Below are 18,312 nucleotides of genomic sequence, written 5' to 3'. Positions count from 1 at the left end.
TGCCAGCAACTTTCAGCGCACAAATGTAGATTTAAGTTGCGTGTGTGTGTGTTCCTTTATGCCAAAGTGTTGCTTTGCGTGATTTCTGCGTTTATTGTTGCAATTTGCTTAATTTTGTTGAAAATGCAGAGCAAACAAATATTTTCGGCGCGTTTTTCACTTCCTACTTTTAATTCTTTTCGCTGCTCTCATCGTTTTTGTTAACCCGCCAGTTGGGCTTTCGGTATCAAGTTAATTTGTTGGTTCCTCAATTTCTGTGTGTTTGTGTTGTTGTCTTTGCATTTTGCAGCGCCATTCGAAATTAATTAACTGTAGGAATTTTTGAGTGCACAAAACCCGATGCCGATTTTTTCGTTTTTCACTCGCTAAAATCCTACGATTTTCAAAAACGAAAAAAACTTCCGACCATTCGGGGCTTGGGGTGGGTTTAGGCCACACGCTTAACTAGTAAAGTTGTGGGACGTACACAATGTGCGAATAGGCGACTAGTGAGTGCAAAGTAGTTATTTGGGTCACCCTTATTTTGCGCCCCTCTCACCCCAAGCTACAAGTGTATGTTTGTGTGTGTGTGTGTGAGCGTTGTGTGCTGGAAATGGGTTTTTTGTGCTTGTGCACGCAATTATGTGAAAGTGAATTAAAGTTGAATGAGCGCGAATAGTTGGCCAACAGGGCGTTGCATGATGGGCGGATGGGCGCTTTTAACCGTTTTTGCTAGCTGTTGCCTCGCAAACTGGGTTGGCATAATTGAAAATTGTACTTTGCATTACATCCGCTTTAGTAGTATAGAAAATGTGAAAATCCACAATTTTTTTTCGTTTAGCGTTTTAAAGCAGTGTTCCACTTTCTAGTGTTCTTTGTGAAATTAGCTAAATTAGGTTGATTTTATTAAATTTTTTTTGTTTTGCTTTGAAGTTATTTCAAGTGGAATCATCAGTTGGTAAATAAGGTTGCGTTCGAGGGTTATTGACTTAAATTTTAATATTTTGGATACTAGAGTTATAGGAAGATAATAAAATCTGGTACTCCTTTAATTGAAAATTTTGCGCACTTTATACTAACTTCTTATAATATATCCGTATGTACAAAGAACTATACATAATTTTTGATTCATAATAAAATTGGGTGGTATATAAACGGTGGCATTGAAAAATCAAATTATTTTATAATAAGGTTCTGTTGAAAACTACTGAAGGTGCGCTAGAGAAATACATTAGGAGAATAATTTCATAGCCACGTTGGCGCTAAGGGCTTAATAGGAATCAGTGCAAAATTTGTTTAAAAACGAATTTTATATCTCAGAAATGACTAGACCGATTTCAAATAACTTTGGCGCTTAACCTTATTTGCCATAGTACCCTTCACATATCCATTTCTTGAAGCGTTGAAAAGTATAAAAAATATCTTTGACTTGATGTTGATAGATCAGTTTGTATGCCAGTTATACGCTATAGTAATCCGATCTGAAAAATAGGTTTTGGAACTGTTGCGTTGCCTATAGTAGTAATTCACGCCAAATTTCGAGAAGATATCTTGTCAAATAAAAGAGTTTTCCATACAAGGGCTTGATTTCGATAGGTCAATTTATATGCCAGCTATATGCTATAATGGGGCGAGATGGGTGGATATGATCGTCGCTCTCGAAAAAAGTTTTAAAAATGACGACTACCTCATTGCTTTGGTGCGCATCTCTCTTAGTAACAGAAAACTGCTGAACCGGACTAGAGAGAGACCACGGCAAACAGCAAAGCACAAAGCACATGGGTCCATTTTAGACCCAGACCTGTGGAACATTAGTTATGACTACTAATACTAAAACTTGAATTACCAAACGAATCAAATTTAATCAGCTAGGAGCACGGCACATATGAAAATAACAAGAGCGCAATTGACCGAATAAAGAAAGACCCGAAACACGCATGGCAACGAAGATGGGAAAGTGAGAGCAGGCAGATGGACGGCCGGACATATAAGCGACTTGAACTTGTGGAAAAAACGCAAATTTGGAGAAACTGACTTTTATATAACACAGCTGCTATCCGGACACGGATATTTCAGAAAGCACCTTCATAGAATGGGTAAAGTCGAAGAGCCATCATTCCTATATAACGATGCAACAGAAAACGACGCACCGGAAAGCACCGCCGTAGAAGATCTGTTTGACTCAGTAAAGTAATGCATGGTGGGCGACGGTTCTTTAGAGGGGGAGTTTATAGTAACCTGCAAGTGGCACATACATACCGTTGCTATGACGACAGCTCTGATGATGCGGAAGGTATTTTGCATCCCCTCAACCGCAAAAAAAAGTGGTTCGATACCAGCGATTCCAACAAAAAAGCAGCTTATTGGGAGAAAAAGAAAAATTTGCAAAATTTCAAATCGATATCTCAAAAATGTATGTACTATATAGAAATAAATTTATTCATATTATTATTATAATGAAACGAAACTAAGCCATCAATAAAAATTTGGATGCGATCGACTTTTGATAAAGATACAAATTGTTTATACGAAATATATCTAAAAATATACAACGATGCCAACAAAGCGAAAGCATTTAGCTGTTACGTGGCAAATAAATGGAGGCTACCGCGGACGGTTGTGATGGCAACAAAAGCAAGCATTCCAACAGTTCCAAGTTATGCATTTCCCCAAAACATTTGAGATCATCATGTAATAGTCGTGGACCTAATCAGATGGATGGAAAGCTGGTGAAAACTATCGATTTCCTTCTCACACTCTTGCATAACAGCACATGCTATCATTGCTTCAACAAGCTTTGTTCTGTATTCATTTGCCACTTTGCGAATGCATTGAAGTGATTTGTTTCGCTAATTCCCTGCCGTGAGGTGAAAGGATGCAATCACTTCACTTCAGCCCAATTGAGCGTGCATGCGCTTATAACGTTACGCTACGATTGATAAGATGTGTACCTATAATACGAGTATGGTACAAATGCATCACTTTGACACACAAACCGCAAACGTGGTGAGTCTGAATGTGTATCGCTAGGCGAATACCATGCTGATAGAGCGCACTTGATATTTGTTTGATTGCTCTCAAGCAGTTATGAAGAACGTGATGCAATTGCTTTAGCTCACTTGAGTGTAAAAAACGTTAACTTCGGCTTCACCGAAGCTAATATACCCTTCACAGGTGCATTTCTTTTAGTAACTATCCATGTTTGTTTGGAAGCTATATGCTATAGTAATCCGATATGAACAATTTTTTCGGAGATTATGTAATTACCTTAAACAGTGATCCATGTCAAATTTCGTGAAGATATATCGTCAAATGTGAAAGTTTTCCATACAAATCCTTTATTCCAATCGTTCGGCTTGTATGGCAGCTATATGTTATAGTGGTCCGATACCGGCAGTTCCCATAAATGAGCAACTTCTTGAAGAGAAAATGACGATATCTTAAAAACTGAGGGACTAGTTCGTATATATACAGAAAGACACACGGACAGACAGACAGACAGACGGATGGACAAACGGACAAACAGGCAGACGGATATCGACTCAGCTCAACATATTGATCATTTATATATATATTTTATAAGGTCTCCAACGCTTCCTTCTGGGTGTTACACACTTCGTGACAAGCAATATTAGTTCTGCAGTTATTAAATATAACTATTGAAAGATTGCGATAAACGTAAAAATTTAAATGGAGAGCGACAAAAAGTTTGAAGCTGCCCAGAGAGCAAGCTACATATCTTAGAATCGCTAGTATTTGGATATGTAGCCTTGATCAACTCATAAGCCGTCATGCGCTACAGTACTTGGACTGAACTAAATATACCAAAAATACAAGTATAGTCGAAAGCGATGACAAGTTCTTTTTAAGAAGAATTTCTTTCTGATCTACCCTTATTAAAGAGTATTTCGAAAATATCAATAACACCGAAAGAATAGGTAGGTAGAATAGGATAGACAGAAATCATAGGTCTTTTAGTTAAGTTCTAAACTCAGTCGCTTTCTATAAGTCTATAATAATATAAGAAAAAAAGCGAAACGTACAAGAATTCCTTGATCCATTTTGATAGGAAGCATTCAGTCCATGTAAGATTAATATATTGCAGAAAAGATAATTATGTGAAATAAAAAATAATATACTGACATCAGCCTACTACGGGCAGGATCTTTAAGTTAAGAACTAAATAAAAGAAAGAAATAGGGCAATATTCCCTATTGTCTAACAAGTATAATTTCATTATGTCCTTAAAGAACAAAATAAAATAAAATAAAATTAAATAAATTGAAGTAAAATTAAATAGAATAATAAAAAAGTAGAATAGCATGAAATAAAATGAAACAAAATAAAGTAAAATAAAATTAAATTAATGAAATAAAATTAAAAAAGTAAATAAAATATAAATTTATTCTAAATAATAATAAATTTTCAATTTTTATATTCTGGCACACTTCACTAACCACAACTCTGAACAAGTTTCTCTAAATAAAATATGTTTTATGCTTACCTTTTGATTAAAAATTCTTCTTTAAGCACAGGGCAATATTACAAAAAGTTCGAACAAATAAACACAAACTTTGTCATCAACAGTACTTGTCACACCAATTGCACTTAACCGCAGCATATGTGGTGTTGCAAGAACAAAAAGGTGATTTAGTGAGAGCAAGAGTTAACAAAGCAAAGGGTCACTGCGAGAGATGAAGTACAGTTACATATGCACTATGTCACTTCATTTATTATTATTTTTACAATTTTTCAGTAAAAGATAATTTCAAAAATGTTGCTGATACCACAAAAATCTAAAAAATTAAAAGTATCTACCGATATACATACATACATATAAATATACAACTTCTTTTACAAAAACTGTTTATATGCATATAAATGTACCACACAAAAGTAAAATACATAAATCTCACTACTACATTAAAGCAAACAAATGCACCCTGAAATTTACGTACATCCACAAGCAATTTTGTTGTTGCATACACTCACCACTGCCACTTGACTGGTAGCATTAACCGCAATGATTTGAATTGTAATTCATATTTCTATTTTCCAGAAGCTCGCACGATATTGAAACAAGTACAAGGGAGCACAGAGTATGCAGTGGACAATTGTGGTGGGGAGGGAGTGAAAGTGCTACCGCAATGCATGTTTCAGGTGTTGCTGCTTTTGTAGCTAGTTATTTGCATATACGCAGAAGGTATTCGGTTCACGCTGCGACTGTGTGGCTCGAATGAGGTGTCAAACGCATCAAAACCCAGTCGGACTAGTCTTTGTTGATTACTCATAAGAACAGACAAGTGTTTTTATTATTGGTAAAATGGAAAATCGATGTAAAAAGCTCTAACATTCGCTATTTTTAGCTCTTATAGCGTTTATACTAGAATGTAGATCGAAAATCGGACATTTTTTTGTTTCAAATAGAACACGGAAAATATTTTTATTTAAACAGTTTTACTTAAGAAATTAAAATTATTAATCACACGGTATAAAAATACAGTAGCTTCTGAACAGTAAACACGATTTTTGAAAAATTTATTTTCGTCGTGGCTACATTTTGTTCTTTAATATGGGATGCTGAAGCGGTCGTCGCTTTTGAATGAAATTTTCTCCAAATTTCTGCTGGTTTTACTCTTAATGAATTACTAGAAAGCATTGCTGATGGAATTTTTATAAGACAGTAAATGTATTTGGATTTCAGCAACTCAAGAGCTCTTGAAAAAATTAAAAGCCTTTTATATAAGCCAGATCTAAAATTGAGACCTATATATTGATTGAACCAAAAAGTTCCATTAAGGTACCTTACATCTACCGTAAATTTCCTTTACATATGTACATAACTCTCTGTGCTCATTTGGGTATGCAAATGCTATCGTTAGACTGCTGCTGCTGCTGCTGCTATTCTCATCTGACCACAATCGTCATTTCCATGCCACATTGGCGGCGGTGGCAATGCCAAATACAACACCGCACACATTTCCATGATGGGAAAATTTCCTGTCCGCACATGTGTGTGTGTATGTATGTCGAAAACCAGTGTAGTACTGATTGTTGAGGCGCATTCATCGAATGTGCCGTTATATTTTGCAGATGAATTTCATTCTAATTCTCCTGCAACAATGCGAAATCGTTCACACACCAACAACTTGTAAACTTTAGTAGCTACAAATATTGCGAAATAGGCACACGGACAAATGGCAAATCGCTGATGTGTGGTTGGCCAGCAACAACAAATGTAGGGTGGTTGCAGAAAAGATCCGATTTGCACATATACAAAGGGCACTCCACCATTTGTATCTTTCGTTGGTTGATGCCATGTTTTTGGTTGATTTGAGTTTTGCTTTTGGTGGAGTGCTAAGAGGCTTTGTGATATTTCGGACCAGACAAAAATACTAATGCAACATGTGCAAATGTATGTATATTGTAGGAATAGTACCAGAAACGGCAAGTGCATTCAACTCACGTTATGCGATTAGCTGTCTCTTCCTTTGAGATTTTTTAAGACATTAGCCATTTTGGATGTTGTACTGAAATTATTTCGGTATATGTTGTTAACAACTATTCTTAAATGCAGTACAGACTGGGGTAGAGACTAATCAATAATGAATTCTGTGTTAAAATTTTATTTTTATTGCAATGCTGTTTTCTACACATAACGACGGTATTGTGATGACACATAACGACGGTATTTGTGATGAGAGCAGAGGCTGGCAAAACGCGTACCAGGCTAAGGCAACAAAGCGTAAATCTTCAAATCTATTAAAAAACAACTAAAGCCGAATATTGCTCCAAATACATCAAACCGGTTTCCAGTATTATCCACAAACGCAGAAAGTGAAGATAACAATATGATCTAAATTTAGTTTAAAAACAAAATTTTTTTCTACAAAACTATGTTGAAACCTTTGAATGGTCTTATGACATTCAAACCTAGGATACAGCAAACAGATCCAACGTAGATATGATTCAAAGGTACTACTACTGTCCATCTCGCCAAGAATTTAAGAACAACTATGGTCATTGATGAAACAAAAAAATACAGCTCAAGGTTCATCGAAAAATTAAATCGTCATCCTAGAGCAAATGCTTTAAACTTATTAGATAATAGTGACGAAGCACGAGGACTGAAAATTATACATAATTTTTAAACGGTGAAAGTGATGTCAGCAATTTTTAATAAAAAACAAAATATCTCTCTCTTATTTCCGTCCGTAGTATAAAATTATAGAGCATTTCTTACGAGCCTTTTTATACCCTAAACAAAGTACATAAGTTTGGCTATAAAGTTTGTAATACCCACTGGGAAAGATCTTACTCCATTTACTCAAATAGGTCTGCTCATCTATCCAGAACCGCAACTATCAGACTCCTATATCAAATAGATGTCATATAAACTGATCGGTAAAACTCAAACCTTTGTGTGGAAAAATGTTTTTATTTGACGACAACTACTTTGGGAGAATTTAATTTTCAATTGAAGCTTTTTTTCTAAGTATTAAAACTTCAGACTCGCTAGAATACAGACAGTTTTCAAGAAGTTATTTATTGCTCTTAAATTGTTTGAAACCAATATCAAAATAACACGAAAACAAAAAATGTTTTCAGGTATTTTATTGTAAAATAATAGCAGATGATTAAGCAAATATGCATTTCTTCTGCACTATCTTAATCTGTGTAGCTGAATTCCAAGGACATTAATTTTTTTTAAACTATTATCTTAATTGAATATAATATTGGGATGAATACAATCTCTGCATAATGACGTAGAAAAAATAAAAAATACAAAAAATTTAATTGATACACAAAAGTTTAAGCTATCCAAGTGTTTTGATGATAAAGTTCGCCCGTTAATCAGACAATACTGGTAAGACAACCCAACGCACAATATACAGAAAAAATTTGATAATCAGTGGATCCTTTGTCGGGGAATTATCAGCAAATTCCAAGACCACTGACTCGAAGAAAATACGAGCTTAAAAATAAAGCTAAGCAGCTGATCTAAACGAACGGCTACGCTTTGGAAGCCTGTACATTAAACATACTTGATACAATAATTAAAAATTCGCACTTTTGAATTGAAGAATTGCTAACTATCAACACATAAAAAGACAGCATTCAGTCAAAACTAAAATAAATATACATTTTTTTAATCAATTGAAAACATCTAGAGACAATGTAAATTTTTAAATGATATTTCACAACGAAAAAGACTAATGATGGACGTTAATGAAAAAACAAGCTCGAAATTCGAAAATGGAGACTCGCATATCGATTACCTATCCCATACAATACTCACACTCGTATAAATCCACAATAGGAGTGAAATTATTAGAATTTTGTTTTAGCAAAATTAATCAAAATATGACATATTATGACAATACTATAAAAGACAAAAAAATACTTTATGATAAAATATTAAGCTCACTCACCATATGTGTTAACAATTTTTGTTCTTGTTGTCAATGAAAACTTCAATCTGAAAAAAAGACACAAAAACACATTAGTTTCAAATAACTTTTGTACAAAGCTGACCACACAGCCATTAAACAATGCATACATACATACAACTTACATGCATTCCATAGCCACATATGCACATACTTATCTCATTTGAAAACTTCTCTATATTATACGCCTGATTGAGCTATTTAACAAAACTAACTTTCAGCAAGATTTACCAAAAAAGAGCTGATATAAAGAAAACAAATAATACACGATTAACTTATGGAAAATATGCAGATTCGCAATAAATTATTCAAGCAACAATTCGTTTGAATTTTACAAGAAAAATTTTGCATGATTTGAATAAACAACACAATCGATAGCCGATACTACAAAGGATGTTATGCTAATCTAGGCAGCCTACAGTTGCCAGCATAGCGCAAGCGGGAGGGCATGAATATAAATCTAAATATTTAAGCATTTATATTTAGGCACAAATGTCATACAATAATAAAAACAAACATACATGTGTGTTCTGTCAATTTTGAATAAGATTAGGCGCTTTCGAAAGCAAAGCGCATTTTGTGTCCTTGAGAAACGTCAAATGTGATTTATATGCAAATTAATGGCAACGAAATCGGCAGCTGTAATCGAAATGGAAACATTGATTCGCATTATTTTTCCTACGCAAACATGTATTTGAAGCAAAAAATTACCAAGTCTGGAATTATTTGAATTTTTTGGAAGACTATTTTTTTACGCATACGCCATGTTGTGCTGCACGATGGGTAATGTTGATATTTATTTAAAGATTACCATATATTCGTAAGGTATATAATACCAAGAAAGCAGTTTTCAAGAAAATTATCTTTGTTTATCATATATTGTATTTCGACGCAGTGTGTGGTATACCTGCTTCCATTTTATTGACCACAAATTTGTTTCGTCATGATTACTCTCTTATGTGATTTGTGGGTTATGGCTTTTACGATGAATATCTATGCTTATTATATGTAGCCATATTAGAAGCCCAATAATCGTGAAGTTTTCTACTTAAGAATATTTTATATTTATCTTTGCTTGGCAATTATAAACCCTTACAACAAAATATGAAGTCTATTTATATGAGAAACCAAGTTTTCGTTTGTTAACCATAAGATCTATTAGTGTAAATTCAGAGAATCAATTGTTTTGGTTTTTTTTTATTTTAATCTTTTTTTATTATTTTTTGAATTTTTCAAATAAGTTTTGAGTGAAAAAAATATATACAAAAATTTAGACTTTTATATTATCAACAAAAATGCTATATAAATTTGCAGGAGGTCGGGATAAACCATTTTTAACCTTTAAGAATAAAACCATGTTCCTAATCATCCTTTTCCAGACCTCAGATGGCTCGTGAATATTTTTTCCCTTAATTCTCATTTTCACGTTGGTTTCGAAGCAGTAAGCTCACCCTTAGCTAGTAGAGCTTAAATATTTATTTTCTCCGTCAGTTCGTCAGTTCGTCAGTTTTACATAGAGATTTCAATCTTAAATTGTGCTTACGAAGTCGTTCTGGATTTGTCGAAATTACCGAAAACGGAAGAGCTGCAACGCAACTCGGTCGGAACAAGTTCTTGCATGGAAATCTCCATCGTTTGAGAAGATATCTTCAAGTAATTTGAAAGAAGAAGAGATATCCTCAGAAAATATATCATCGATTATTATTTAGAGCAATTTCAAAGAAAAAAAAATTAGATCGGGACAGCTTTCATACAGAAATATTTTGTATTTGTGAAGGGTATTACATATGGCTTCGGTGCAAACAAAGTTTAGATTTTTTTTTGCTTTTTTTTTACTTTTGTTGGGAAAAATAAGGTAATTATGAAAATAAGTTGGGAACTCTTTTCAGTTTTTTTATAATATTTTTATATTTTATCATATATGCTTAGCTTATTATGTTAAGCGCAATAAGGGTTGGGTTCTTGAAAAAATATTTGACGCTTGCGACCGATAAGTAAATAATTTGTGCCCCTAATCGATTATATAAACGAGTTTACGATTTCAAAACTTAAAATGGGAACACTTCTGTTGCCAAGGTAACTATTTTAAAAGGCTTTAAAAGGACGAAAAATGCAACGGAGTGAAAATACACAGTCATTGTAAGATTTTATTTTATTCACATCTAACTGATAACACCGACGACCAGTAGTACATTATCTATATGTGTGTGCATTTCTAAATACAAGCAAAAGTCAGTCACGTGTGCAAATGTCGGTTCGGAGTGTTGTTGGACTCTAGTCTTGTCAGTTTTCTTATTCGTCCGACGGCTTTCTTGTGCAAAACTGTTTAAGCAGATGCTTAACCAACGGACTGTTCCCTATGCGAGTATACGTCTATGTATGTACTATATTAGATATTAGAACACATATATATTCGCCTATTTCAGACATTTTATTTATATATGCATCGAAAATTTAGTTCGGCAGAAAAACGGTATACAAGCTATATGGAAAAAACATCTTTTAGTGTGCAAAAATGGTTTAATAGGACCAGTTGCTTTTTGCCTTCATCGTCACTTACAGCTTTCATTGACTGTCGAGGCGATGTAATGAACCCTTTTATTTTCCCTTGACTAAATAAAATATTGCACATTGTTATGCCTGTCTGATCACTACACAGAGGGGCTGATTGAGCGTCTCTTCATCACCTGATAGTTTAGTTACTCACTAATTCTGTGTTGGCGTTGAGTTTTCTGGGTGAGTGAATTCGTTTTTGACAAGCGCATGTTGTAAATACACAAGGCTATGTATTCTTTGTTTGTTAGTAAGGATGAAGACACAATCGTGAAACGAAAGCCGCTCAGTTCAAAAATTTTTCAGTACTAAGGTCAGTTCAGAATGGCTGCTGCAAATATACTTTGTATATTAGTATATATCAAATATGAATGTATATAGAGTGGTAGCGAACTTCCGCTTTTGGTATAATACTTGTATGTACGCATGTGTGTGGAAGGGCTAGTAAGCTCCATTCAATATCGTCTATTAATGTGCAATGAACTGTATAAAAATTTTTCAGTACATATTTTTTGTGCACACAAGTCCTCCTTCACTCCGATTCAATCAAGCAAAAGTATCCTTAAGGCCCCCTTTTATAAAACCCACTGTCAGGCAATAGCAACCATGGTATTTGTTGGCAACCCGCTGGGATAAAAAAGTTTCGATTTTGACATACTTTTAGGCAGAGCTGCGTCAAACTTTTCAATCTAGTCAATCCACGCTTATTAGGCGATTAAGCTACTCAAATGCTTTTCAGATTAACTGGTAGTGCTGTTGTGTTTAATGTTGCGTATACGCAGTGGATTTCCTTGAGTTTTTCTGCTCTCTTTTCAATGTATTCAATATTTTTTAATCTTTTTACCTTTGTTATTGCTTTTAATATTTTTGTACAAAATTTTGCATTTGAAAAGTTTAGTGTACCTTAATGTTGCGTATACGCAGTGGTGACCCATATATTATCGTTCTATATTTCTAAAAAAATAAATTCTGTTTCTGTTCTATTCTTTATGCACATTTAAGCAGAATAGACAGCTAAGTCAAAAATGTGTGATAATAAATGACGTAAAATACGACTGCGGCTGTAAAAATTAATAAATTATACTAAATTGTGAAGACGGTTAGAGCAATCACGTAATATCAGTGTCCTAAAAAGCTTCATCTATACCAAGAAGGCAGTTAACTATTCGCAGTCATGCTGGGATATTAGAGCGTACATCAACAGTCCAACATAATTTATTCCCCGGTAGTACATATCTTTGTGTTGTAGTCAGTATGAAGTTTTTCTCTTGGTTGAAAAAATTGGATTAAAAGTTTTTTAATAAAAAAGGTTTCAACCGTTATTATGTATGCCTTCTAGACATGTCAGTTATTAATTAGCTTCTGATTTAGAAGTTACGGCATGCTAGAGCTTACAACCAAGCCGTCCTTTTATCATTTTATTCTGAGAGTATGGAAGAAGCTATCTGATTTCTCTCTTGAAAACTATATTAAACATATTTAGATACAATTGGCGGCCTCGGAACCTCTCTTTTCAAGGGGAAATCTCCGCGGGACTATCAAACAAGTTTAAAAGTCTACAATAACCACCATCACTAAATCGTCGATTTAGAAAAAGCTGTTTCGAAAAACACGCGTTAAATTTGGGTTTGAGTAATTTGAGCTGATTGACCCAAACGATTTGACACTATAACGGATTGGATATGCAGGAACCTTGCGAATTTAAAATCTGTCATATGTACTTAAACGAAAAATTACACCATCTAAATGAGAAGAATATGTGAATGGTGTGAATATTTACTTTTTTAAGAGCTTTCATACTGTAATTTATAGTGATGTTTATTGAAATTTTAATTTCGAAATTCAAATGAAAATAGTTCGAAAAAAAGAAAATTATTCTTAATCTTATCACACAAAAAAATTAACAAAATTTAAAATGTTTTATAAAGCTGTAAACTTTGAAAGAAGTCAAGTTCAAATTCACTTATTGACAGCACATTCCAACAGCTTCCTTTCCTTATACATTCACCAACAATGAATTCATTGGATTGTCATTAATCATAGGATTTGAAATGAACTTTGTCGCAATTTTCAACTCCACAGAATTTTATTAGCAACGGCATCGAGCACCGCAACACTTTATCAAGGCCACTTTTCTCCTGTTGCTAGTCGAGAGAAAAGTTTTTGCTGCCAAGCGACACTGCTGATTGACATTACCGTTGTCTGTGTAGGACGCAAAGGGGCTTACCACAGCGGCACATGCTGTGCAAGCCGATGGGAGTGAGCACAATTGAGACGAAGTTCCTGCGCATCCGTTGCTCTTACCTTGTGCTCCTTAGGATTCCCATTATGCTATAGCTATTTCAGCTGCTTCGAGTTTGTCTGCCTTTGCCAGACCAATTCCCTTGTCGCTTCACCTATTTCAACCATTTTCCTTTCTGCCTCTTACTTCGCTTGCTACTGACTGATATTCCACCTCGTTGACACAGTTTTAGTCGTATTTATTTACTCACTTTTTATATATTACTGCAATTACCACCTTAGACGTCGTCATCATTGTCAAAGTCATCAACGTCTTTGGCATTGTTACCATCGCAGCTCGCGGTTGGTTGTTAGCGCCGCAATGAAACTTCCAGACCGGAAATTGCAGCATTATAACCGAGCGTTAGTGAGTAGCTATTTCTCTTGCTTTGCGCGGAAAAGTCGTAAATCGAATGCGGTGTCATAAAATATCAAGTGTGTGGGGCGATGAAGTGCGGAGACAGTGGAAGAAATACCAGCAAATATAAAGTAAAAAGTTGCCTACTTAAATTTGTTGAAACACAACAAAAATAAAAAACGAGTAATCAGTAAACTTTGTTATCATTTGTGGGCTTACAAAATGTGCTCATTCAAGTTGTCCGCAGTTGTGTAACAATTTTAGATTTAATTTTTGGCTTGTGTTTTATCCAGAGTATGTAATGGCTGTTCACGTTCTGCAGACAACTCTCTAATGCCCAATATTTCACGTAGCGTACACACTACACTCAACCCAAAGGCAACGAGTAACTAACCAAAATTGATATTTTTTCATTTGTGTTCAATCCGTGAACTCGTCAGCTTTCGAATCTAGGAACCAGGATAAGGTCATAGGATACCTTTTATTTTTTTATGTCAAAATTTAATACAACTCATAATACAAAAACCATGTTTCAAATAAAAAGCATTTAATCAAAATTCATGTTTGTAGGAATCATTTTCTACAATTTTAAACAGATTCTTAATACAAGTGCCAAGTATTTGGAATAGAAGAAAAGAACTGCAACCAAATACGAAGTGAGATAGATTATAACCGGCTCAGTAACCCAGCCGATTTTTTCGTCTTTCCACGCCTGAAAACCGGTTCATCATGTGCAGTCCACTAGAATGACTGTCGATTGGACTCCAGTGAGGTATGATGGAGCTATGTTTCCATTGTCACATACCAACGCAAAAATTCAGAAATGAGCCCCATAGCAGAAGATGATTTTTCGATGAAAATCCGGATCATTTTGAATTTGTTGTTCAGCCCAACTCACGGACATGCGACGATTCTGGTGGTCCAGTGGCTCCAGTTTTTGCGTACGTTTGACCTTGTAAGTATGTAGGCCACAACGACGTCACAGAAAATCCGTTATATTATGTATTTAAGGGGCTAGAACAATATTGACCCGGTTTTACCCATTTGTGATATTATTTCATTAATATATCTTTAATCAAAGTCAGACATAGACACGTTAACAAACGGACATTTAAAAAGCTATGGTCTGAATTCATCCGCTCCGCTTTTTGCTGAAATTGGTTGAGCAGTTCCTGAGATGCACGATCTTACCTAAAGGTAGGCAGTGCCCTGGTTTTTCGAACATTCTGTTCCTCATCTTGGAATACTCGTAAAACTTAAGAAAAACCAAGTAAGGAAGGGCTAAGTTCGGGTTTCACCGAACATTTTATACTTTCGCATGATAAAGTGATAATCGAGATTTCATTATCCGTCATTTACATCTTTTTTTATTTTGCTGTAAAATTAATTAGATTAGTAGTTCCTGAGGTATGGTTTTTGGTCCATAAGTGGGCGACGCCACGCCCATTTTCAATTTTTAAAAAAAGTCTGGGTGCAGCTTCCTTCTGCCATTTCTTCCGTAAAATTTAGTGTTTCTGACGTATTTTGTTAGTCGGTTAACGCACTTTTAGTTATTTTCAACATAACATTTCTATGGGAAGTGGGCGTGGTTATTATGCGATTTCTTCCATTTTTGAACTGTATATGGAAATGCCTGAAGGAAACGGACGGACAGACAGACATCCGGATTTCAACTCCACTCGTCCTCCTGATCACTTTGGTTTATATAACCCTATATCTGACTCTTTTAGTTTTAGGACTTACAAACAACCGTTATGTGAACAAAACTATAATACTCTCCTTAGCAACTTTGTTGCGAGAGTATAACAAGAAAAAACGTTAGCTTCGGTTGCACAGAAATTAAAATTATTTTTTCGTTGTTTGGACAGATAGATGGATAGACAGACGGATATGGTTAAATCGACTCAGTTCGTCATGAAAGTATAAATATATTACATACAGGCAAACTCAGAGAAACAATATTTACTCGATCGAGATTGATTATTCGGTTGTGGGCCAATGAGGGCACTTTAAATGAAAGTATAATTCTAGTTTTGGTTTATTTTTTTCAAGATAAAACTGAAATTTAAAACAGATTTAATAAATTTGCATTTACTAAGTGATGTTAGTGTGATGTTGACGTTATGGTGAATATTTCTTTGTTTTGTTTTTAGTGAAAAATGCGGAAAACTGAAGAAATACGGATCCTAATTGTAAACGATAGGAAGAGAGGTGTGAATTAGAAAAAATGAGTAGAGTTTGCAAAACAATATCTAAATATGCCAACCACATTTTGGGATAAAGTAATTAGGTCTGATGAATCCAAATTCGAGCTAAGGAGTTTAACAAAATGTAAGCGAAGGTGGTTTAACCTCCTGATCGCTTACATAGAACCACAGTGCATACAATCATCAGTGAGGCATGAAGGAGGTTCCCTCATGGTTTGGGGCTGCTTCTCAAAACTTGGTGTATGTAGTTTTGCTAAAATCGAGGGACGAATGACGGGTGCTTAATGTGTTGACAATCTTAGCGAAAATTTTACAATAAAGTGGAAAAATTGAATGTTAGAAAATTTTTGTTTATACTTTATAGGGTCTGCGATGTTTCTTTATGGGTTTCATAAGCTTATTTTTCCTTTTCAGCGTATAAAAAATAATAGATTAGGCGGTTAGGCCACACAATTTAGGGAAGAAGGTTTAAATAAAAAAAATTCTTGACATCAAAAGAAAGAAATAATATGAATTGTATCAAAGTATAAAGAGAAAAAAATATGTATGTGAAATGCACTGATAGGGTGAGATAAAATTGCTGTAAAAATATGCCCTAAAACATAGAAGTGCCTGCATTAAGGAGCCTCACATAAAAGTTTATGGAAATCGGAAACACAGGCAATTAAAGTCATACAACAGGCAAAATGAGTAACGGCACCTGCTATAAAGTGCTGGTGGCAGCGATAATTTGCGGTTTTGTAATTTTAACCGAAGTACTTTAAGTCGTTGTGTCGCCTCTCACTTCTCTCTACATTTATTTATATCCCCTATACTTAGTATGCCTGCACAATTTGATAATGTTTTTTGCGTTTTCATTTTTTACTTGCCTCTTCGATTCCTGCAATTACGGCAAACACGTTCGAGCTCCACGTGAAAAAAACGACGATAAAGAAATGAGTGAAGCATTCAAATAAAATAAATATAAGGAAATTTAACTTTCCAGCTGAGCTAACAAAGCAAATGAGCATAAAAGCCAAAATGGCAGCAACACGTAAAGCGCGTTCAGACATGCTACAACAATGACAAAGTCACACTCCTCACCCGGACGGCGCCACCCTTTGACCCGATGGGTAATTGTTCATGTGCTCGCAGCGAAATTGCCGACAGAAGTGCTCATCGAAGGAAACAAATAAAGGTGTGGCGATTCGATGGATGCCTACAGCCAAAAGAAAAAAATATAGCACGACGAAAGGAGCGGAAAGAGAATGAAAACAAGAGGTGAATATTGTAAACAAAACGGAGCGGAAGTCTACATTGTCGACGCACCAGTCAAAGGTGCTCTTTCGATTCAAACGGCTGGATGACTTCCTGGCGGGTCTGGGTCCGGGTCAAACAAGCAGCAGAAGCCTTTATATTTGTGCAACGCTTGGTTGACTTTCATTACTGTCTCACAAATATACACACATACACATGTACTAGTGTACATACATGTAGGGCCAAATTCGTCTTTCCGCTACAGGTATATGCCGTTGGTGCTACAATCAGCGGCAACATAAATCAAGCACTCCAATCGAACCGGCGAACTGACGAAGATATATGAGTTGAGTGGTTTCCTTATGTTAACATATGTCATGGCATGCCATTATTTTTCTGCCTTTCGGCTACGACGCGTTTTTCATTCCATCAATTTTCCTTAGATCACACACTTTTTGTGATGGCTTGTAGCATTCTCGGAATTTCGTTGCTAAAAAATATTTCCGTAGGCACATCAAGGGAGTGCGTATGACACACACACACACATACGGATGGTTTGGTGTTCTCACTTTGTGCATATATCTCTGCAGGGTTATTGAAATTAAGGTTAAATAAATGTCAGAAATTGCAAGCCTCGAGACTCTCAGCAGATCCATAGCATTTATCATTGTATTTTTCGAAAGCTTTGCGGTTGTTCCGGAGATGTGTAGGTACAGCTCGGTCGCGCATAACGGTGTGAGTAAAAGCTATTGGCAATTTGCAAATGTTGTTTGCTTTTAGCGTCAAAAAATTATTGGCGGAAAGAATTTATTCAATCCACCTGAGTTGTTTGTGATTGAAACGTAAAATTTTTCGTATGACTAAGCATTTCAAATGAAGTAAAGAAGTATGAGCTCTCTTCGCTCGAAAAGATGCAGCTCAAATTTGAGAGCAAAAATATAAAAAAAACTTATTAAGTTAATTCCAAACGCTATAATTTCTTTATATCAATGAAATTCTTGCAGCAGTCCGGTTATACATATGTTAAAGCTGAGAGCGCTGTCAACTCATTTATTACCTTAAAATAAAAGCAAGAAATAACGTTAACTGGACTGTAACGTAGCTGTAATACCCAATACCCTTCAAAAGCTTCCATAGAGAAACATGATTTTGCTCCGCATGCTTGTATGGTAGCTACATGCAATATTGGTCACTTCTGAAGAATTTGTTCAGACATTGTTCTGTTGTTTTGGACAATAGTCCATGCCGA

General features: G+C 35.1%; 1 protein-coding gene and 1 long non-coding RNA gene across 5 annotated transcripts in view; one reads left to right on the top strand and one right to left on the bottom strand.

Annotated features, from left to right (window-relative positions):
• Positions 1–18,312, bottom strand: part of LOC120773798 — a 151,943-nt gene that overhangs the window by 51,495 nt on the left and 82,136 nt on the right. The window contains exon 2 of the long non-coding RNA XR_005705190.1: positions 8,412–8,458. This is a non-coding gene — a long non-coding RNA (uncharacterized LOC120773798). The remainder of the gene's footprint in view (positions 1–8,411; positions 8,459–18,312) is intronic.
• LOC120773797 (zwei Ig domain protein zig-8) overlaps positions 1–18,312 on the top strand; it is a 586,297-nt gene that overhangs the window by 510,609 nt on the left and 57,376 nt on the right. The gene's annotated exons all lie outside the window — the stretch shown is intronic.

Source organism: Bactrocera tryoni, chromosome 4, assembly GCF_016617805.1.
Source record: "Bactrocera tryoni isolate S06 chromosome 4, CSIRO_BtryS06_freeze2, whole genome shotgun sequence".
Taxonomy (NCBI): domain Eukaryota; kingdom Metazoa; phylum Arthropoda; class Insecta; order Diptera; family Tephritidae; genus Bactrocera; species Bactrocera tryoni.
This window is presented reverse-complemented; position numbering and strand designations above follow the sequence as displayed.